This window comes from Mastomys coucha, unplaced genomic scaffold (assembly GCF_008632895.1).
Source record: "Mastomys coucha isolate ucsf_1 unplaced genomic scaffold, UCSF_Mcou_1 pScaffold21, whole genome shotgun sequence".
Taxonomy (NCBI): domain Eukaryota; kingdom Metazoa; phylum Chordata; class Mammalia; order Rodentia; family Muridae; genus Mastomys; species Mastomys coucha.
In genome coordinates this window covers 52,381,155-52,405,078 of record NW_022196904.1, presented here as the reverse complement: position 1 = coordinate 52,405,078, position 23,924 = coordinate 52,381,155, and the positions used below count along the sequence as shown (strand labels likewise).

Genomic DNA, 23,924 nt, shown 5'->3' with positions numbered 1-23,924 from the left:
AGAAATCCACCTGCCTCTGCCTCCCAAGTGCTGGGATTAAAGGCGTGTGCCACCACCGCCCGGCTGTGATCTTGATTTTGTCAGAACTCCACAGAGTCAAGCTGTCTCTGTGATCCTGTGATTTTGGAATCCTGTGATCCTGGGCTTGTTAGATCACCTGGGAGTGGGGCTTTCTCTGTGTGTTGTGGGACTGGATGTAGATCCTGTGCCCAAGGTCTGCTCTGGACACCAGCCCAGACAGACCAAAGGGAATTGGAGTCACTGGGCTAGTGGAATTCCTCTGTGCCTGGTTCCACTGGTCTCAGTTACTCCCAGTGTTGGGACAGATGTTGGTTCCTCCTCACCTCTGATCCTGGGTGTGTCAGAGCGCCTGGGCGTGGAGCTTCCTCTGGTTGTTGTGGGACTGGCTGAACATTTCTTTAGGTGCTTCTTAACCATTCGGTATTTGTCAGTTGAGAATTCTTTGTTTAGCTCTGTACCCCCTTTTTTAATAGGGTTATTTGGTTCTCTGGAGTCTAACTTCTTGACTTCATTGTATATATTGCATATTAGCCCTCTATTGGATGTAGGACTGGTAAAGATCTTTGTCCAATCTGTTGGTTGCCAGTTTTTCCTATTGACAGTGTCCTTTGCCTTACAGAAGCTTTGTAATTTTATTAGGTCTCATTTGTCAATTCTTGATCTTAGAGCACAAGTTATTGGTGATTTGTTTATGAAAATTTCCCCTGTGTCCATGTGCTCAAAACTCTTCTCTATATTCTTTTCTATTTCAGTCAACTGTTTTATGTGGAGGTGCTAGATCCACTTGGACATGTGCTTTGTACAAGGAGAAAAGAATGGGTCAATTTGCATTTTTCTACATGCTAACCAGTTGAGGCAGCACCATTTGTTGAAAATGCTCTTTTTTCCACTGGATTTGTTTCAGCTCCTTTGTTAAAGATTAAGTGACCATAGGTGTGTGGGTTCATTTTTGGGTCTTCAGTTCTATTCCATTGGTCTACCTGCTTGTCTACCAGTATCATATAGTTTTTATCATGATTGCTTTGTAGTACAGCTTGAGGTCAGGGATGGCAATTCTGCTAGAAATTCTTTTATTGTTGAAATTATTTTTCACTGTCCTGGTTTTTTTGTTATTCCAGAAAAATTTGCAAATTGCTCTTTCTATCTTTATGAAGAATTGAGTTTGAATTTTGATGGGCACTGCATTGAATCTGTTGATTGCTTTTGACAAGATGGCCATTTTTACCATCTTAATCCTGCCAATCTGTGAGAGAGATCTTTCCAAGTTCTGAGATCTTCTTTGATTTTCTTCTTCAGAGACTTGAAATTCTTGTTATACAGATCTTTTACTTGCTTAGTTACAGTCATACTGGGTTTCAGGATGCTAACAGCTTCTAGGAGATCTTATGGTAATTAAGTTAGACTTACAGTTTCCCTCAACATGGACTATATATGCTGTGAGACTTACTGCATCAACTCCAACATTGATTTGTCTGTCATGCCAGTAGAATATTGGCTCTGGGATTTGTCCCTGGAGCTAGGTGTCTGAATGGGCTCCTTTGAGGAAAATGGAGGAGGCAGAGCTCCAAGCATCCATTCTAGGGAGTTACATCCTCCTTTTATAACAAAGTTAACTTGATAACCCAGTGCTGCTTGGTCATTTTATATGAATTCATATAGTGAGTGCTATAATCTGTAATTTTAGTAGTTCAATTATCAGATGACTGTTTCACTGAATCAATTTTTATTTATGCCGTTTTAATTTTAAATATGAACTTATGTTAATATTTTGTTATCTCAGAACAGTATATTACTAAGCTCTCAATTACTTTCTCTGAAATGTAAAGTCTCAGGAAATATTCAGTTATACTAATATTTATGCAATTTTCATTGACAGAGATTGAAAATTAGCCATAGCTCTGTCTGAATTCAATTATGCTTAGGTACTCAGACATGTGATTCAGTAAAATCTCATCAACTCCTATGGATATACCATGGGGATTATAGTTTGCTGATATCCTATTATGGATTAGAAGTGCAATCATTGAAAGTTACATGTAAGACATTACTATTTAGAAAATTTTAAAACTTTATTCTTTGATATTTTCATTCATGTATTTATTAAATCTTTATTATCTCAACAATCAATATCTAACATCTTACCTACCTTCTATAATAATTTGATATTTTTTCAAAATCATTGATTTCAATAAGTACTTTTCATATATATGCACAAAGTGAACATCAACATGGGAACATTTCATATTTTTAACACATAAGGAGATAGAGGAGGAGATAGTAGGGGTGGGGGAAAACATAAGCACTGTAGGACAAATTATTTATGGGAATCTAGAAATGTTCATAAAGCTCACTTTACATGATGCATTTGGAGTAAGCAACATAGATTCCAGGAAGTCACTGTTATATAACTGAGTGGTAATTCTGTAATAATTCTGTATTTGCTGTGAAGTGTGGGATATGAGTGGTTCATTGTTGAGAATTATATGTGTTATCTCTCCCATAGAATAATTTAAGGATGATATTTGCTTCATGTTAATATCTAGATGGATCAGATTGATGACATTAAGAAAGACATTGATATAGAAACTTGAAGGGTAGGTGCAAACTGCATTTAAAAATAATATTGAATTTATAATCATATGAATATATAACAAAGTTATAAGCATTCATTATATAAACCAATTACTAAATTTGTTCAATAATAACTCTTATCAGTAAAAATGGATGTAATAATTTAGTAATATTGTTAAAATTTCATGCATTTTTCTCCTACAAATTCCTTGTATACTGTGACTGATTCTGTATGATGTTTCCTAAGAAATGGTATCTCAGAGAAAACACATTTAATTTAACTAATAATAGAGTCCAGATTTGTATATGTCTGGTCTAAATCTGATCTGACAGTATTTATTCTCAGAGTAACCTCTTGTTTTCTCTTATTCCTTAAAATAAAATAAGCACTTTCAACTTACTGTTTTCTAAAGATTATTTCATCAAAAAGTATGTTTGAAGATGAAATACATGTATATATGAATATTAGGAAAGATTATTAGGCATTCTTAAGAAATGGTGCATTAGTTGTGGGTCAGACCTGCATAGAAAATGATCTTCTGGGGAAACTATGGAGAGTAGGGAAGGAGTTTCTGGCATAGTCTGATCAAAATGAAAGTCACCACACACAAGTTGATTGATTATATCTGCTTTATAGTAACATCTTAGAGAGTTACATAAATCGTTTTCCTAATAATCATTTATAAATATATTATTGTGAATAAATGGGAAAACTTGATATAATAAGAAATCTCTGTGTGTTTTAAATTTTTTATTTATTTACATTTAATGTTATCCCCTTTTCCGGTTTCCCATTTGCAAACCTCCTATCCTACCCCCCCCACACTCAGCATCTATGAGGGTGCTCCCCTCCCCACCTGCCCACTTCTGCTTCACTGCCCTAGCATTCCTCTACACTGGGGCATCAAGCCTTCACAGGACCTTATGTTAGAAAGTTGAAAATTTATTGGTTATCTATTTTGAAATAATTTTCAATGTATATATATATATGTTATGTGTTGTGATAAATCTAAACATATATCTATAGTTAGTTCATTCTACTTTCACAACACTTCAGATATAGGAGATGGCTCCATTCATTAGACACAATTGTGTATCTTCATAGAAGTGTAGAAGGAGAGGAATTATAATCCTTTGATTGATCTCTGTCTATCTCTATGCTTTACTCACATGTATTAGAATATGCTCTCCTGTGCATTGCCTTAGTTAGGGTTACTATTTCTGTGATGAAACTCTATACCTAAAAACACATTGTGGAGGATGAGGTTTATTTGGCTTACATTCCCCCACAATAGTACATCATTGAAATATGTAAGGGCAGATACTAAAACAGGGTGCGAACCTGGAGATGGTAGCTGATGCAGACTCTATGGAAAGGTGCTTACTTCCTGGTATGCTCTATGGCTTTGCCCAACATGCTTTGTTAGGGAACATAGAACCACCAGCATGTAGACTACATTGCCACCAATGGATTGGCTGTCTCCCATCAGTCATTAATTAATAAAATGACTTACAATGTTTACCTCAGCTACATGTTATAGAAATATTTTCCTATTAATGTTTTCTGATATCTAATGACTCTAGCCTTTATCAAGTTTACAATAAACTAGCCGGTGCATATACTTGGAACTATGATGAGAGTTACAGGAACACCAATTCTGTTCCTTAGTGCCAAGCCTCACCTGCTTGGCACTCCAAGAGCTCTTCATGTCTTCAAGCGTTTTGCCACCTGAGAGACTCTTGTACTAGCAGCTTTGGCTGCAAGCATAATGTATAACCTTGTCCACCACTTGAAAACAGTGTCTGTGTGGCAATTTTATTAAACACTTACTAAAACACTTAACCTTGTTGATGCTGAGTTTGTGCTAAGTTTTGAAACATTGTGTCAATGTTGAGGATATAGTAATCCCTATGATGTTTAGAAGAGTTTAACAATAGAAAAACAGTAATATATCTTAGCACTGGATTTTTGAGGGATTTTTGTCCCTCAATAGTTTTGAGAACTGTTGGTTTCTTAAAGTCAATGAAAGAGGATATATATATATATACACATATATATGTATATATATATATATGTATATACATATATATATGTATATATATGTATACATATATATATGTATATATATGTATATATATATGTATATACATATATATATGTGTGTATATATATATATATTTAATAATATTAAACACGTTTTAGCTTTAAGTATAGTCATATTAATTTAACCCTATGTTTTCATTTAATTATGTCATTTATTTCTCATAGAGAGTCTGACTATGCTGATCAGTGATGTTGCAGTTCAAGCACTAAAGCCATGCTTTCTCTCAGCATCCTGAGAATTTCACACTGGAGGAGGCCACTACACTCATTTATAGTATTGTAAAACTTATTGCTTTCTTATTTCTGTTTTGGTTATTGACTGCTGATGCAAATTACTAGATTGATGTTTATATTTTGTTATACTCTGAAATTTGTAGAATTTATTAGATATATGTACATTTTTTTGATGGCTGAGTGTTTTGCCCAATGTTATGCCTTCCCAAGAAAATTGTAGATCTTCTTGTTGGCCTTAAGGACCAGACACTGAAAAGAAAAGGAAAGGACATTATTGTACCTAGGTATGGTAGAGGAGAAAGTGTATTGTACATAAAAAAGAAAGCATACCCAGAGGTAGAAATATCTGGAGAGTCCAGAGTGGTCATGACCCTGAGCCCTGTAAGGAGAGGGTGAAGAGGAACAGAGACAGTAGAGAGGAAAAATGGTTCCAGTAGCCTCGAGGTCAAAGGTTCAAAAAAGGGCACATAATCACAATGGCTATATCATATAAGGAAGAGCCTCTGGGGAAAGGGTCACCCAGTCCCTAGGCTGCAGTGTTCTGGGTATGCCAACCACACCCTGTAACAGGTAGTGACTAGGGAATACTGAAAGAACATGGAAACCAAGTCTGCTATGCCATGTCATCTGTCTCTGGGTTGAAACTTAACAGCCATGAACTGCCTTAAGAAATAGCCTTAGGGAAACATGAAATGGAGATGGCAAGGGTGGTCATTCTTGATTATTGTCCTATATGTATGTATACATACAAACACACACACACACACACACACACACACACACACACACATATATATATATATGTATATATATATATATATATATGATATTTTCTATGTGTTGGAAGGTTTTATATTTATTACTGACTTGTATTATTTCTGAATTATTACCAATAGCCATGATAATCTGTAATTTTCCCCACTTTTAGACTTTTAACTCTTTTAAGATAAAGCAGACTCCATGGAATGATTTTGAAAATAGTCTTTTATTTGTGCATCATTTGTTATTTTGTTATCATTATTCTCAAAGAAACTTCCTTTAGTAGTCAGAAAATGAGACAAAGCAACTGTCGTTTGAGTGTCCAGCAACATATAATCTAGAGGAGCCTTCATGAGTTTCCTCAGTCTTGGCCATAAAACAAGTTTGCATTTGAGGCATAATGAATGCAGATGTAGTTTATACATAGCGAGGCAATTGGATTTTATGTAAAGAAGTTACACATCTGGTAGTTAATAAAATGTGATATCCCAATAATGAGTAAAATGGGGAAAATGTTGACACAAGGAAAATTAGTAACACTAGTGGTAAAGGTGAAGTTTAATGTAGATACCTAGGACTGTCTGCAACAATGTTTCAGTGGAGTTCAAAAATGGGTAAACAAATATCTGCGAGATTCACTTACAAGATCCCTTCTACCTTGATATTCAAAAAACTAAAATACATCAAAATTTTATTTCAAGTAGATTTCATTTAGTGAAATGTCCTTTCAGATGCACATAAATAATTTTATACCTAAGATACTAACTAGATATGACAGGGTTTCTCTGTTTAGCCCTGGATGTCCCAGAACTCACTCTGTAGACCAGGCTGGCCTTGAACTCAGAAATCTGCCTGCCTCAGCCTCCCAAGTGCTGGGATTAAAGGAGTGTGCCACCAGTACCTGGCACTAACTAGTTATGTTGAAAGTGATAGCTAGGGTACCCTCCATGGTTATCTACCAAACCAAATCTAGCCCAGTTTTCTCTATTCAAAGGAAAATAATGCACCTGTTAGATATCCTTTCTTCTTTTTTCTACCATATCATCACACATACATTTTACTATCATTTACAATTACAGTTCATGAACATGAAGACAACAGCAATGTAACAGTTTTAAGCAATTAACAATTTAGAGTTTTGTTACATACAAAAGAGAAAATCCTTGTGCATAAGTAAAATTACGATCCATATCCATGTAGTCACATAGTATTGACAATATAGGATAAATATTCTGCACTTGATCTGGAAAACCCAGAATTACACAGTAGAAGGGACTTTCTCATCATACCACATATTCCCCTGTTCTCACTCCTTATTCTACAGAATATCACTATTTGCGCTATAGTTTGCCATGTCCCCACACTCCAGAGTTATCTGTAAACTCATCCCATTTGCTATAATGATCTGATATTTCTTCACAAAATATTCCTAATCTGAATGAGAAAACTAGCTCCTGTGTTCTCAAATGTGGAATAACAGATATAAGTGCCAGAACAACTTTCTCACTTTTGTGTGATGTGTTATTAATATTAGGTGCTTCTTTTTTGTGTATTTGGATTTCAGAACTACCTTCTTGCCTCCAAGGTACACAGCTACCATTACGCAAGAAGAAATGAATGTCTTCATTTCCTGGCCATTTTTCTTGAGTTCAGTAACAGATAACTACATTCAGAGGGAAACAGCACAGATACTTTTACATGTCATATGCTTTCAGTCCAGAATTCAGAAAGCTAAAATAAAAACTGGGAGAAGATCAAAGAAAAGATTCATGGATGTGGTAGAATAGGAGTGGAATGTTGGATGTTTACATGGGGTGAGAGGCCTTGTGGTAACTCAGATTGATACTTTTTTAGATCAAGTATGAAGGGGTCCAATGTTTTCACAGTCATCATCATTCAGCCCTTGATGTTATTGAACTTGCTATGAAAGAAAATATTATTTATAAAATATGTGTCAAAATCAAGGCATAGTGGTGTGGGTAAGCACTACCAGGACGTGAGGGGAACATCTCTACATTTTGTTAGCCAGCAAGCGTAGAAAACTTGATAAACTCAGGGCCATTGGGAAACCCTGTATCAGCTGATCTTGGGTTAGTGTATATTTACATCTTAACAACATTTCCTGGGTATGAAAGAAAATTTAACACATGATGTCCTAACTATATTCACATGACTTGTGCCAGGTCAAGCCACATAATATTCCATTATGGCTGGACAAGGGACTCATAAAGTTCCACACTTATTTGAGTAGGTATTGGCAATATATATAGGTATAGGCTGCTGAAGATGGGAGAGTAAGGTTTCTTTAGATATGTTCCCCTGAGAGGTCTCTCATTTTTATAAAGATTTTTTCCCATTCATACATATGCTAGTAGCACTAAATTGATTCCCTCATTGTAAATGAGAGAAACAGAGAGACAGAGACAGAGAAAGACAGAGAGAACACATCAAGTTGACATAGATAGTGATACTACTGATGAGTAGGAGTTTTTAAAATCTCAATATATATTAACAGAAAATATTCTTCATGAAATATTTTCTGATCATGGATTCTACCTGAACTCCTCCCAGGTCCTTCATACCTCTCAACCTATTTAATTTCCTGTCTTATTTATCTTATCTTTTATAAAAAGAAACAGGAGAATATGAAGTCAAAAAAATCAGTATAGGATGAAAAACACAGAGTGAAGAAAGTCTAAAGACAAAGCAAGTATTAAAGTAGTACCTATATGGTGCAGAGATATATGTACACAGAGAATACCTATAAATATAAATTTGGAAACCATAGTAAATAAACAATACAAGAGTAAGGTTTAAAAATGTATAAACGAATATTGTATAATTTTTTTTTTTTACAAAAAATTACCATTGATTTTTAGTTAGCAATTTATTGCTGGCCATGAGATACCCCTATTAGTATAGATTGTTACTCAATGAAACTCCCCTATTTTTTTTCTTTTCTTGGTGAGTGATTGTCAATTAGAGATAGATTCATGGTTAAGGATGGGAGTGAACTTGTTCCCTTCGTTTTCTCAGTTCTGGAATGTTTTCTGGATTTGTCCTGTATAGACCTGTGTATGTTGCCATGACCTTTGTGAGTTCATATGTGAGCCAGTTTTGTTGTGTCTAGAAGTCATTTCATACTTTGTGTTTCATATCCACACTGGGTTTTAACTTCCTTTCTAAAATAATTCTTAAATTATTTCTTTACCATAAGAACATTGTAATACCCTCCACACTAATTTGGAATATTGCTTGATCAGGGCTATAACCCATCATATACTTATTTAATAGAAGGGACTATTTAAAGGGCACTCTAATAGAAATAAAGGTCTGATCCAGTATCATTATTCTTGAATGTAGTTATTGGAAAAACTGACACAGGGAGATTCCAGAGTTACCAGGAGGCTATACTTGGAAGCCCACAGTTAGAAACAGAAGGACCCAGACAGAAATGGAGGATTTCTAGTAACTAGTCCATATTGAAGTCTATGAATTAAAATACATGCTTAGTTCCCAGACTCCATTCGCTGATTTTGTCTGTTACTTGTTGGACCCAGAGCCTAGGGTGACTTACATTTGTTCCTCTCTCCTTTTACTTTTCTTTATTCTACTATCAAACATAGTGAGTAAGTATACCTGGCTGATACTGTACCATTAGTGAAGATATTCTTTAATGAATTTTTATTTTCCACTCCTGGGTTTCTGCTAAACTTGTTCTCTTCCTCTTTTTCTGCTGATTGGTACTTATTCATTCTTTCTTTTTATTCACACACTCAGGCAACCAGAGCCAACCCAGTTAATTTGATTCCAAGCACAAAGTGGTTTTGGCAGTTTCCTGCCTGAGGTCCTGCTTTGAGCTGCTTCAAGCAAAGGGCCTGACTACAAAGTTTTCCTCAGCAGAGGGGGACTGCTCATGAGATCTGCAGTTTTATAGCACCAATGGAAACAAACATGTGATTAACAGGATTCTCTAGGTTTTCGCACCTTTGTCCAGAGAGTAATTTGGCATCTGTCTCATCTCTTAGTATTTTGTTCCTCATATGATTCCGTTTTAGGCATGTCACTCACAACTCAGGCTTGGGTTCAAGCTTAGTAGAGAATGAGATAAATATGGCTTATCTTCATGATTTCACTTCAGCCTACAGAACCCGATTGAAATGGGAGAACTTTTGTTACACTCTTTTCATAGCAAAATCTATAAATTGTGTTAATTTGATGATCTAGAGGTCCATTTAGTGATGGTGACTTATATAATGAGGACGCAGAGAGAAAGAATGAAAATTAGGAAGATGAAGGCACAAACTTTTATCTGACCAAAAAGGTAATATAGAAGTGTTGCTCCTTCTAGAGTGTCTCAATGGATGATCCAATCAAGGTCCCACAAGAAACCTTAAAATATGGTGAAGTTCCAGAGCAAAGACAGGCTTATAATGGTAGTATATATTTTCCTAGCTTGTATGAAAATGGATTTTATGTGGAATGTATAAGGAATAACCTTTTTAATAGTCTTATTGTACTTTTCTTGAGGAAATAGTTAAGAAAATATTTTGGGGAGTTTAGTCTTCATTGAAGTACAAGAACAGGCAAGAAAATGATCTCAGCCATCTTTGTCCTCTTTTTCAAAGATGTTTACAAGACCTGATGATATGTGTTATTGTTGTTAATGAAAAGATGGGAGCAATTGAACATTTTTCATTGTCTACAATATGTTACAAATCTTTGATTGGGCCTGCTTTATTGCAACATTATGAGAATTAATAGGAGTTTTTCAAATAATTAATATAAGCTTTATTTATTAAAGTGAACTGCAGTTTCACAACTAGCTAGTCAAAGTAACAGAATTCTGTAGAAGGATAAAGTAACTGTAATTAACTTTATAAATATCAGACTCCTGCATAAGGAAAAAGAACATAGAAGATTTTAAAGAAAGCCTGTGAAGTGTAGTATTTGATTAAATATTCTGAAAAGAAATAGTATCCTATTGAGTCATTTTTATAGGATTGTCTAGAAAAATTCCAGTACACTACTTGGAATTTCTGAACAATTACTCAAAGCTATGAGTTTGATGTTCAAGTATTTGACAGCCTCATTTATTCAGAAAATATTGGGGATTATGGTATTGACCATGGGATTAGCTTTTGCTAAGAGGAATAAATGGACACCAAGAAAAAGTTCATGTCCAATTGAAGTATGAACTAGGTCCTGTACCATTTGGGTTGTAGCCTTAATTTCAAGTTTCCCCTGTTTATAGATCCTTGTATTCCATTTTTTGAGATATTATTTTCAGAGAATTGCTCTTTATATTTAACACATTTAGGATGTGGATGCGGACTACAAGATCATCCACTAAGGAAGAACATTCATTGTCATGGATGTGAGACATTAGGTACTATTCTTCCATACAAATAAGGAGGAGGATTTTCTGGTTTAGCCTAGAGAGATGGATCTGGATAGGCACTGAAGAAAAGAGCGGCAGACATCTGGTAGGTCTTGTTTCCCTATTCCTTTTTAACCAGTAATGAGACCAGCATGCAATTCATTCTAGTGGAGCTGTGTCCTACTCAAGAGAAAGGTTACTGCTTTGCTTTGGGATGTCCTGCTATGCAAGTATATTTATAAATTTAAACCATTTTATTGAGATATCCTTTTTTTATAACTAATTTTTATACTTGGTTTTGAACATTATTTTATATTAAATTAACTTAAATTATACTTTAATTTTATTTTGAGTTACCTGCCTTAGACTGAACTTTAACAGTACATAAGAAAACTCTGTCAGTTATACATTGTTCTTCCTTTCCAAATTTATTTCCGTAAATTAATTACATTTTTACTTAACATGGCTATAGACATTAACAAACCACATTAAATAATTTGATAATATATAAGGTTTCAGATCATTTACTTGTTTTTCATTATCTTTCTTGTAAATGATTTAAAAAGTAGTGATTCTTATAAGATTTTGATTTTATTCTTTTATTTATGGTACAATGTTTAAGCTTTAGTATTTGCAGTTTTTTATATTAAAGTTCTTTTTGCACTAAAGTACATTTTAATCTATAAATACAGTCAATTTTAGAGAATAGTAATCTCATTTTTCTTATCCTTTTATATCATGTGTTTATAAAAAAATCTTTTTATGACTCAGTTTCTCTAAATTACTAAACCTTAATAAAATTAACAAAGACATTTATGATTATATATGCTTTTTTGGAATTAGTTTTATGAATTGACATACATCTCTTAAAAACCTTTGTTACCCTGAAGAAATCATTATAACTTTAGGAATGTATAACAGCTCATTATCAAACATATTTTCTGCTTGGAATTTTACAGGTTTTAAACCATTACTTCAGTGGTCTTAAATTTCATGAGAGAAAGAAAGTTCACATTTCATGAAGTGCTTCAAAGACATCCATGATGATGATGGGAGCCATACTTAAAAATAAAAAATATGAAAAATAAATCTAGATAAGAGGGAAGATTGCAGAGAGCAAAATATCTTTAATTCTATTTAACCATTATTAACACACACACAGACACATATACACATGTGTATGTATATGTATGCATATATAATTAAAAAATAAATACCATGAGTATAGAGCAACAAATTAATTTACCATTTTTTTGTAATTAATCTTACCTAAGGGAAGTATTAAGTAATATCTGGGAACCTAATTCACATATATTACATCTATTTATTGTGAAATATTTGATTCCCTCCACATTTTTAATTTTTAGCATGTGCTTCTCAATTTTTCCTACAGCCTTGAGTTCTTATATAATTAGGATCCAGTTGCATATAACTACTTGGGAGACTGCTTGGACAAGAGGCTAAAGTCCAATGATCCTTGCCTATCTTCTCCTTTTTTTTGAAGATATATTAATTTAATAAGTTCAGCTGTAGTTATTTTAAGTAGGTACAGTTAAAGTTCTGAATAACTCTATTTGTATGGATTTTTCCGTTTAGAAGGTATTATGAATCATCACTACAATAAAGAAACTCAAATCAAACCTTTATATATTAATATAATAAATTATTATTACCTGTATACTTGATGGTAAAGCTTTAGGCCCTGTAAGTTTCCAGGTAAACCTTATAAAAAATATAGGATAGCCTTTATGGTTTATGCAGCCTGTAGAGGGATTTTGTTTGATTCTGTATTTGTTCATATTTTGTCTTTATTATAATTATAATTTCATGTTTATATCATCTAACAGATTTTGCTGAGGAAGAATGTTAAAATAAATAAAATGCTAGGGGGCCTTTTATTAATACTATATATGAGTATTCAGTTAGCTGTTTTTATTATAAACACCATATTTCAATGAGATAAATAATTGTCTCTATTAGAAGTAGTTCACTCTTAGCTATTTTGAAGCACAAATTGTCTTTTTCCTGGGTTATTCATTTGTTGACTTCTCCCTGTCACAAAATCAGGAGAGTATTTTAAATTAGTATAAAGCATTTGAAGGAAACACTGACAAGAGGCTTGGGGTATAGGGTGGGCAGGCTAAAGTTGCTCTCCAGAGCTAGCTTTTCAGCAGTTACATGTGACATTATCTTAATATACTACACATCCAAAAATTATCCAAATCTCTGTAAGACTAAATCCAGTGGACTTTATTTCTACACGTATTTTTGTGTATCTTCAGAGAGAGGTAGAAAACATAAAAATATTAACAATTACTTTTCTTATTTTATAAGATTTCAAGTTGTCAACGATATAAGACCTGAAACCTAGAGGCCATCAAAGAGAAAGGTAAGAAAAAAAACTAGTATTCAGAATTTTGGAGCAGAAACAAAGGCAGATATTAGGCATAAGACAAAGAATTCCCAAGAATAGAGGGACTATTCTATCTCAGTTTCTGTAAGCATACTTGGAGACCTAGTATAAATGTCAGGATCTAATATACTTATTTTGCCAGTTTCCATTACAAACTACAAAGCCAAGGGGATTTTGCTATATAGAAAACAAAAACACAAACAAATAAACAAAACCAAAACAACAGCAACAATAGCGGTAACATGTCTTGTATAGAAAGACTTGTCTTGCCTTCTGTGACTCTCCTGTGGTGGAACTCTGGACTCACTGAGTGGCAACACTACCAAGTAGTCTGGGGCCAAATCAAGGGTACAGCATTAGGGATGGCTGCTAAACTGACATTTTCAGTTTCTACTCCAAGCCATTTGATGCCTTTTAGGGCAGGCTTTCCAGCTTAAGACATTATCTTGACTTCAATTTTCAGTTCACAGGGGCCTTATGAGACTTTTGACAGAAGAGGAAATGAGATAAATATGTTTGTGCTCTGGACATGGTAGAAAGAAGGAACAGAGTGGTAGGGATGAAAACTGTTGAGTTGTAATAAAATGGAGAATGGGCCACATACCATTCTCCATTCCATCATTTGAGATTATATATCCAAGTCAATTTAAATATTAAAACAGAAAGTCTTGAATTCAGGCTAGCAGTGACAATTGTCCAATAAACTTCTGACCTCTGGCCTCAGCATGATAAAAGTCCTAAAAAAGGGGAGAATGGAGGTGCCACAGATTCAATAATAACTCACAGTCAGTTGTGGATTCAAGCTGCTTTCTCTTTGCCAAAGTGTTCTCATCATTCTTACTTCTTCCCCTTTCTTCCTTTTCCTTTCTTGTTCATTTGCCTTCTCCCAACTAGAGAGCCTGAACCCAGTCTTTTATTTACTAAAGTAACATCATAAAGGCTTTGATATTTATTATTGATATTTTTTATCTCTGGTGTTAACTGGCCTGGGTGTCTCTCACTGGACCAGCCTTCTTGGAGGCAAGTAGAGCTGTGTGACATAGGTAAGAGAAGTCCTCCTGTGAGGCAGTCTGTTTTGTCTCTGGTTAGGTAAGTGGGGACTCTTGTTTCCCTGGTTAGAGAAGGCCATCTGTGTACTGCTTAGAACAGTATTCTTGTGTCCCTGTTTAGGGAAAACCTCCTGGGAGACAGGCAGGATTTAGGAGGGGTCTGACATCTCATTTATTATGGAGGATTAACTCTGAATAATGGCAGAAGTGTATTTACCAGAAAGGGAAATTATAAGTAAAATAGAAGATACAGCAGATCAACTTCAGGCTAACAGCACCTCTCAGCCCACATGGGGAACCAATTTCTCCAGGGGCAGAAACACCTTCCCTTATGCAGTCAGACAATATACAGTCACTTCAGTGTGAAACTGAGAGCTGAAAAGCTGTGGCAAGGCTTTTATTATTATAGGCTGGAGAGAGGCCAAAAGTGTCAAAATTGGGATACATGGTAGGTATAGAACCAAGGTAAAAACATGGGTGAAGATCTAAATATTGTTATCATTCAACTATCAGGCTTCCAAAATTTGTCTGATTTCTAGGAGCCCTGTCCCTAAACTTGGTACCGTCTATGAGTTAAGAGAACACAGGCTAGTGGAAAGCTCCCAAAGACATCACCTGAGCATTTCCTACGATGATACTTGTGATTCCACAAGTAGTTAACAGAGTGTGTCAACGTTAGGTCCCATAAGGTGCCTTTTCCTTGTAGTTTTGAAGGTTTTGGATACATGGTCTCTTTGAATGGAGAAGGCCTCCCATCAAGAGGTCAGAGTCAGACTGAGTAAAACCAAGTGGATCAGAGGAGACACAGGTGTATATTGAGAATGAAAGAATGCCTGTCTGAGTGACATAGACCTTTCAGGTCTATTAAAGGACCCCACAATAGTAAGTAAATGAGAAAAAGGGAAGTCTATGTGGAGAGATCAGGCTCCTAATTAATTTATTTTCACTCCCTGAATGATGTACCTGATTTTTGACTTCTGATGATTCATATGACATAAGACAGAAAAGAGACCAGTATGAACAGATGAGAACTTTTAAAATTGCAGGTTGCTGACAATGTCTGTGAGGAAAGGAATGCCTGCCTTGGTTAGAGTCTAGCAAAGTTTGTTCAAAGTTTATTCCAATATTTCACTGAGGATTTTATAGGTCCTATATTCAAAATCATATGTCAGATTTAAAATCATGCGGAAGACTTTTGATATGGACTTGAATGTTCTGCAGTCACTCCAGCAGCCCACATCTGAGAGGAGAACACTTTCACATTGGTTGGTACAGTTGGAATCCCAATCAGTTTTCACCTCTGATAAGAATGAGCAACACAGAATTAATTGTGCTCCCATGAGCAAATGGCTTTTTTTTAACATGTGAGAACATTAATATTATTTTCCCAACCCTCTTCCCTTTGCCTCTATGAGGGTGCTACTCCACCTACTCACATACACTTCCCTTATTGTTCTAGTATGCACCTATGCTGGGGCATCAAGCCCACAGGACTAAGGGCCCCTTCTCCCATTGATGCCAGATAAGACCATCCTCTGATACATATATAGCTGGAGCCATGGATCCCTCCATGTATATTTTTTGCTTAGTAGTTTAGTCCTTGGGAGCTCTGAGTAGTCAAGTTGACATTGTTCTTCCTATGGGTTGCAATCTCACAGGAATAACAGTGGCATTGATAAAGTCTGTTTTGGAGTTTTCCCATGCAGAATTTATGGAGGAGACTTCTACCTGGAACTAGGGCTCAAGGAAGCAATTATCTTCCTGGGTAGGAAGGTAAAAAAAGAATTTTTTCATTCTAGGTAATACTGTAAATGTCCTTGTGGGTAGTCTTGCCAGTCCTGACTCCTTTCTCCTTCCCAGCTTGGATCTTTGGCAGGTGTAGGCATCCAGGGTATGCTGTCACTGGCGAAGGGAAACATCTTCAAATTTCTCTATTGATTTTAGCTTTTCTATCATGAAGGTAGACTTTGAAATAGTTTCTCCTTTTCTGATACACACAAATGGAGGTGATACTAAGTGTGCTTTAAATTCCAGGTGAGCATGGCCTAATGTTAAAGTAGAAGCCAATTGTGTGAGCTAGTATGCAAAGTCTTGTCTCTGTGTAGGAATTCTTAATTGTCTGCCTATGCTGGATCCCCAAGGGCATTGAAATCACTGTCCAGAAATCACATGACTACTGGATGGTTGTAATTGTTCTTCCTTAGAAATTCCAAGATGAAAGGCATGGATATGTTGATCAAAGAGTTATCACCAATGTCATAACACATATGTGGAACCCTGTCCCTCCAACTTCCAGTGAGCTACATAAGCTTTGAAACGTATGACCTCTGATTCAGCATCAAGTTTCAGGATGAGTAGCTGTCTTAGTCAGGGTTTCTATTCCTGTACAAACAACATGACCAAGAAGCAAGTTTGGGAGGAAAGGGTTTATTCACCTTACTTCCACATTGCTGTTTATCACCAAAGGAAGTCAGGACTGGAACTCAAGCAGGTCAGAAAGCAAGCAGGAGCTGATGCAGAGGCCATGAAGGGATGTTCCTTACTGGCTTGCTTCCCCTGGCTTGCTCAGCCTGCTCTCTTATAGAACCCAAGACTTCCAGCCCAGGGATGGCATCACCCACAAGGGGCCCTTGATCACTAATTGAGAAAATGCCCCTCAGCTGGATCTCATGGAGGCAATTCCCAAACTGAAGCTCCCTTCTCTGTGATAACTCCAGCCAGTGTCAAGTTGGCACACAGAAACCAGCCAATACAGTAGACAACAATATGAGCAGGTTGTACTCTTGGTTTGATGAAACATTTTCTGAACTTCCCAGTGACTTTTACTCACCAGTGGAGCTTTACAACTTCAGGTCCCCTCATCCTATATTGTATCTACAAGGTCACAAAAATTAACTGTAGAGCCTGGTTTTGAGTCACAGTTGTAGAATACTTTACGTGGTAGTTTTCCTTGGTAAGAGAGTAGGGTGTTCACTGTAGAGGCCTGGAAATAAGAGTTGTTAGATACAGTACTAAGGTGAGGTGACCAGGACCGTGGCTGTAAGTTAGAGAAATCATTTAATGGTGTTCTCTGTGGTGTTCGTTGGCAGACATTTGCAATGGACACACGACTAGTTCCTCCCTTGGAATGCCACAGCAACAACCAAAGTATCACCAAGAAGCTGTAGAGGCAATATGACTACAAATAAGGTTACTGAGAAATGTGTCTAATGGTGAGTTCCAGCCCTGAGAGATACTTCTGATCTAAGGTAAGAAATATAGCAAAAAACACATGGGACTGATGATTTGATATTGGTTTTCAATATTTCACATATACTGGAGAAAAAGGAGAAATATAAAAATTACTTTACGTTATAGGTATGAAGGTCAAAAGTGTAAGAGAACCCAGATTATACCAGCAATAATGAACAGCTTCTACCCTCACATATCAGGTACATATTGGAGTCCTGTAGCAATTAGTATAGGTGTCTGAGGCAATGACCAATAAAGATAATTCAACACTGAAATTCTTAGAGTTACAGATATCTTCAACATGGCATATTTCTATTAATTTTGTAGGTTCATACATACACACACACACACACACACACACACACACAATGAACGACTGCTGAATCCTTCAGCAGTTTTATTTTTCTCAGATATAGTATTATGCATGCATTTAGGAATGCACTATTTTTCTTATCTGTTCCATCAAATGGTCAACCTTATAGAAAACTGTGATCCATGTTTTAGCATACATCATTGCTGGTAGCTCTTCAGCTAGCAGTGGGACCTTTGGGTTCCCACCATCCACTTTGGCATTTCAGCTTGAAGTGTATAATTTTATTATTAATATTCACATATTCTTATTTGGGGGATTTATAGGTACAGTTTCTCTATCTTATATCAAAGATACCTTTTTCACAGCAGGTACATGCTTCCTCTGGTTCTTCTAACCTTTGTGCCACCTCTTCCACAGTATTTCCTGAGTCTTGAGTTGTTCAATTTTAGTCATCAATTGGTATTGGTGCATTTTTACTGTTGGATTATTGTAAGGGTCATATTCTGCTGAAAGTGAAGTGACTTCACTGAGGATGAGTGATACACTAATTTAAAATTTAAATAGAAAATGTAGACAGTAATGATACTGGCTTAGAAAATTGGCAGCTGTAAGTCTGTTTTGCCAAGGCCCATTATCTCAATATCTATGGATAGTTGTCTAGGTTTACACTATCAGTATTTCTTTCCCTGGCCATTATTGATGTCTACTTTACTGATGAGAAGTATGAAAAAAATTTTGCTTGTGGATTTGAGCAGCCAAGTTCCCCCCCCTTTTTTTTAGATATTTTGGAGATTTTTTAATTAGATATTTTCTATATTTACATGTCATATGATTCCTCCTTTCCCAGTTACCCCTCAAAAAACAAAGCAAAACAAAAAAGCAAAAGCCAACAAGAACAGACCCCTGTTACCTCTCCCCTCCCCCTGCTTGGTATCCCACCCTCTTCCACTTATTGGCCCTGGCATTCTCCTACACTGGGGCAGAGAACCTTCACAGGGCCAAGGTCCTCTCCTCCTATTGATGACCAACTTTGCAATCCTCTACTATACACATACTGCCAGAGCATTCAGTCCCACCATGTGTACTCCTTGGCTGGTGGTTTAGTCCCTGCAAGCTCTGAGGGTACTAGTTAGTTCATATTGTTATTCATCCTAAGGGGCTACAAACCTTTCAGCTCATTGGGTCCTTTTTCTTGTTCCTTCATTGGGGAGCCTGTACTCAGTCCAATGGTTGGCTGTGAGCCTCTACGTCTGTATTAGTCGTGCAAATATATTAGTTTACTCTTCTTCTTTGTACATCTATTATCTGGTATCTGATATCTGATGAAGGAAAGAACCAACACATACACCCATAGAAAGAACATTTCTTCCAAAGTATCCTCTGTCATATATATATATATATATATATGGTTCTTGAGATTATGGCTTCATTGTAACATGTACCATTGTCTTTCCACATGCTTCTGAATGCACATTCACACTCTTTTTTTAAATCCATGTCCTCCCTTTTTGCTAATTTATATAGCATGAATATACATACATATATATTTTACATATAAAGATTTCAGTCTGTATAATATTACTTGTATGCTGCTTTTTCAGGGTTGATTATTAGACTTGTAAACTTCAATTAATATACAGTGTGTTCTTGTCACCAATTATTTCTACCCATCACTTCAGTGAGGTAAGTCATGTACGTTAATGCAGTTAAGTTATATTGAGTCTCTTTTGACATTGTAAACCATTTTCAACCTTATGTTATTTTCTCATGTCTACTCTATGCCCTGTAACTGGTCCTCAAACTTTGTAATGCTGTAACCCTTTGATATATTTGCTTATGTTATGGTGATCAGTAACCATACAATAATATTCATTGCTACTTTAAATCTGTAGTTTTGCTACTGGCACAATGTGAGGCACATCCCATGGTGGAGAGCCTAATGATACTCTGCTCTGCTTGCAGGTTAAATATGCCTGAGTCAGAAGTTGAATCATGCAGCTACATACTTACTTTGTAATTACGGGCACCTGCACCTGTGCATTACAGAAAAACTCTCATTTAATTATGAACACATGAATTTCATTCTCCTCTACAGAAATAAAAATTTAGGGATAGTATGGTGGGTGTGCAATTCCAGAACATGAAGGGGAATGACAGATATCTTAGTATTTCTGGTTAGGAAAACTAGGTTATTTGATGAATTTTAGTTAGAGGGACTGTCTCAATTGAACTGGAAATGGTAAATATTTGAATCAAATGTTGGTTGTTGAATTGCACAGATAAATTCATAGAAGTTACAGATACAAGTTGCATATACAAGACTTCCACTAGGTCAAGGTACAAAATATGACATCAGCATGATTTGTTGGCAAACTCGTGAAGTTCCAGTCATATTTCAGTTGCTATTAGCATTTTGTGGACTGCTAAAGAAAGGAAACTCCACTATACTTAGAGATTGATGATCTCAGAATTTGCTTACAATTAATCCCATAAATTTTCAAGCAGGCATAAAATTTGAACAAAGAGGCAGTCCAAAATTGGTATTATGAAGAAGTGGACACTGATAGATATTCTGTCTGTTGATAGATGTATCTATTAATTATTTCTACCTATTTGCAAAGAGAAGTTTCTTCATGAAGAGAGAAGACTAAATTATTCTTATGTATGAGCACAAATGATTATAAATAATAGACATTATGACTTTAAAAATTTTGTAGTTGTACTTTTCTCTCCAGTACATGGGATTTCACTACTCAGAATAATTGAGTACATTTCTAAAACCAAACATTCCTTTTTGTTGATGAGGTCATAAGTGCAACTAGAGACATATTTGTTATTTCCAAGATATATGTGCCATTATTGTTCCCTAATGGTTATATTTGCCCTGTTTATAATTGATGTTTCTCATAGCCATCATAATTGGGTCAGATTGTAGATTGTCTTCCTCTTTTGAAAGACTTCACAGACTAGATAGATAGATAGATAGATAGATAGATAGATAGATAGAAAGAAAGAAAGATAAATAGAAAGATAGATGTACAAACACTTCCACACCTAATGCTTAGGCAACTTTGCCTCAAATGTGGCAGAAAAATTTTAAGACACAAAATTTCAGGGAATTTGCTAGGATATTGTAGCTTATACTAATATGAAAAAGAGAAATAGCAACATGACAGAATTAAAACTTAGTGACTATATAGGACAAACATGAACATGCCAAACTGAACAAAGAAACACCCACAAGGACACAACCCTACACAAAGTAGAATATGCAAATGAGGAAATCTGGCAAAGGGAGATGTTGGGTTTCTCATGGAAGAGAACAACAAATGGTTGTCCAGTACCAAGAGTTCTGATTTGAAAACACACATGCAGGTAGCATTAGACTTATCAAGTAATAATTAGAATGTATCTGCATATATGTATACATATTTATGTTTGTATATATATATATATATATATACACATATATGTATATATATATATGTATTTATATATGGAGAGTTTGGAGGAGTTGGGTGAAAGCAGAAATGTTCTAATTGACTTATACTATCAAAATATAAAGAAATAGCCTATCCCTACACATATAGGCACTCATAAACACAAACAAGCATGCACATGTATGTGTGCCTGAATATGTGCATTCACACATGCACTAAGAGAAGACAGTGTTGTTGAAGTCAGCATGGAATAGTGACAATAACAGCAGGTGAGAATTTTAGGTCAAAGTTTTGCAGGCATCTTTTCACATATATAAAGTATGTATATATTTAACAAAATATTACTAAGAAATTAAGGAAACAATAACAAGAGGAGACTTTGTCCTCTGAAATTTTCTTATATTCCTAGGTCAGTTTAATCTTCATACCAGAACTGCATGTACACCAACACACACACACACACACACACACACACACACACACACACAATTGTGCACATAAAAACACACAACACATTTGTGCACAAAATGTACATGCACATATACACAAAGTACAAAGATAGTTCTCAAAGTTAGCATAGATTAATGATAATAAGGATTTGAGGGATTTTATATTATAAACACAAAATTTATATATTCATATTTACAATTTTAAAATAAAAAGCAAAAAAAAAACCCCGAAGTTTATGTGGTGTACGGATATTGGGGAGACAAACAAAGTGATTCATTGTGCCCTTCATGTCCATCTTCCAGGTCCAGGACAGACTAAAGTTTACATAGAAAAGCAGGGTCAAGAACAACTCAGCAGGTTGAGTCAGGTGGTGTTCCATCTACCATTGTCTCACCACTGCCAGGGCTTCAGTCCCTCTAGGGTGGTATAAGAAAATATTAGAACATTGTTCATTCTCTTTCCCTTTCTGGGAGTCAGTTTCTCCATTTGGATGGCTCCTTTTCCTTCTCCAAAAATGGGATTTGGACTGGAATTCTCATTCTTATAGTGTCCATCATTTCAGTACCCAGATAGAATAAGAGGCTCATGTCTCTTTAGAGTGCCTTCATTTACACTAGCTAAAATCCATGTTATGTACTTACTAAATCAGCTTGCTCTCTGTTTATAACTATCAGTACTTCTGTTTTCTCCTCATTTTCTCTCTAATAAACTGATAGCCAGGATGCTAAGGTGTTAGAATTTAAACAGCTATATGTGACAGTAAGATTTCTGCAGCCTGATATTTCATTTTGCGTGTGTTTAAAACTTTATCATCAGTGCCCAGAATTGATCCAGCCATATAGTAGGTGTTCAATAAACATTGGGGGGGGGGTAAGGAACCTTGAGTTACTCTGAGAAGACATAATATGTTATGAAGAATTGTCTGTGAGAGGTACATGAATGCCACTAGATATTTATCATGCCGTCTAGAAAGAGTTCAAAGCAGAACTAGTACTCCTCCCCAACACCCAAGGGAGGCTCTAAAAGGCACACACTAGGCCTATCTCAATTCAGAGTCTTGTTACAGAACTCTATTTTAGTTAATCCTCAGTCCCAGTGCAACTGACCAGGGTTAAGTGAGTGTGGAACACTTTATTACTGGTTTAAAAGAGCAGTATGGGTAAACATTAAGTCGTGCTGTAGTGATACAAGTGAAGGACAACCCACATCCAGGGTCTGAGCCATCAAGGATCCCATGCTAAAAAGGGAGACACAAGAGCTTTCCTGTGGCATGTATCAGCTTGGCAATGCCCAGGGGTAGAGGTAGACCAGGACCAACAGCCTAGCTATTTCTGGCTTTGCATTCATCCACATCACAAGCTTTGCTGTCAGTGCAGTCAGCTTTCCTTCTGTCAATATCCCCAGTCTTCCTGTGGAGCAAGATCAAGCTCCCATGTTCCTGCCTCATGGTCATGCTTTTTTTCCAAAATATCTGTAAATGATTTCTTGGCAATCATGGCACTTTAGGACACTTCAGATATATTGAGTATATTGTTTGACCACAGTTCAAAATCACTATTTTTTTTCTTTAAGGCAAGCAGCACATTGCAGGATACTATAAGAGAAATAAATTTCTAATTGTGGATGAAAGCTCATGCATGTAATAATGGCCATGGAGGAAAGTGACACAGGCAGAATGCTAAGATTACACAGCAAGCTATAATTGCCAGCCTCGAAGTAGAATCAGAATGGTCCAGACCAAAATGGAATCTTTCTAGTTAACAGCCAGAATCTAGATTCAAGCAGACAGATACATGCTTCTCCTCCAGGTGGCACTGGATGCTTTTGTTTAATGTTCATTTGAAGCCCTCTAGTCTCTCAAGGGTTAGACCACATCAGACAGTCTTTTTTAAAAAAAAATATGAAAGCACCAGAGAAGCAATAACAGAGTTTATCCCCTGGCTGCCATATGAATATGAA

The 23,924-nt window shown here is 35.8% G+C and overlaps 1 long non-coding RNA gene across 2 annotated transcripts in view; it reads left to right on the top strand.

Moving 5' to 3' along the window:
* Window positions 1-23,924, top strand: part of LOC116102321 — a 248,994-nt gene that overhangs the window by 82,636 nt on the left and 142,434 nt on the right. For both annotated transcript variants that reach the window (XR_004123077.1, XR_004123078.1), the window contains exons 16-19: window positions 11,010-11,175; window positions 13,404-13,458; window positions 17,621-17,779; window positions 19,677-19,758. This is a non-coding gene — a long non-coding RNA (uncharacterized LOC116102321). The remainder of the gene's footprint in view (window positions 1-11,009; window positions 11,176-13,403; window positions 13,459-17,620; window positions 17,780-19,676; window positions 19,759-23,924) is intronic.